Here is a 955-nt window from a genome sequence, read left to right as displayed (position 1 = left end):
AGAACCCGCGATATCACCAGATATATATTGGATTTTTCCCTGACCCTGAGTGTCTGGCCCCATGAGATGGTGGTTTTCTCGGCCCCTGGTGGTCCGAGGTCGTTCCCGCTGCACCGATTCATGCGCCGGGGCCTCCTGCAGATAATTCACTTTGGTTTATTGCGCTATCTCTAATAGAACCCGAGATATCACCAGATATATGTTGGATTTTTCCCTGACCCTGAGTGTCCGACCCCATGAAACGGTGTTTTTCTCGGCCCCTGGTGGTCCGAGGTCGTTCCCGCTGAACATATTCATGCGCCAGGGCCTCCTGCAGACAATGCACTTTGATTTATTTCGCTATCTCTAATAGCACCCGAGATATCACCAGACATATATTGGATTTTTCCTTGACCCTGACAGTCCGGCCCCATGTGTCGATGGTTTTCTCGGTCCCTCGTGGTCCGAGGTCTATCCCGCTGAACAGATTCATGCGCCAGGGCCCCCTGCAGATAATTCACTTTGGTTTATTGCGCTATCTCTAATAGCACCCGAGATATCACCAGATATATATTGGATTTTTCCATGTCCCTGACAGTCCGGCCCCATGTGTCGGTGGTTTTCTCGGCCCCTGGTGGTCCGAGGTCGATCCCGCTGCACAGATTCATGCGCCAGGACCTCCTACAGACAATGCACTCTGATTTATTGCGCTATCTGTAATAGCACCCGAGATATCACCAGATATATGTTGGTTTTTTCCCTGACCCTGAGTGTACGACCCCTTGAAACGGTGTTTTTCTCGGCCCCTGGTGGTCCGAGGTCGTTCCCGCTGAACAGATTCATGCGCCAGGGCCTCCTGCAGACAATGCACTTTGATTTATTTCGCTATCTCTAATAGCACCAGAGATATCACCAGACATATATTGGATTTTTCCTTGACCCTGACAGACCGGCCCCATGTGTCGATGGTTTTCTC

This window comes from Nomia melanderi, unplaced genomic scaffold, assembly GCF_051020985.1.
Source record: "Nomia melanderi isolate GNS246 unplaced genomic scaffold, iyNomMela1 scaffold0014, whole genome shotgun sequence".
Taxonomy (NCBI): domain Eukaryota; kingdom Metazoa; phylum Arthropoda; class Insecta; order Hymenoptera; family Halictidae; genus Nomia; species Nomia melanderi.
Note: the sequence above shows the minus strand (reverse complement) of the source record.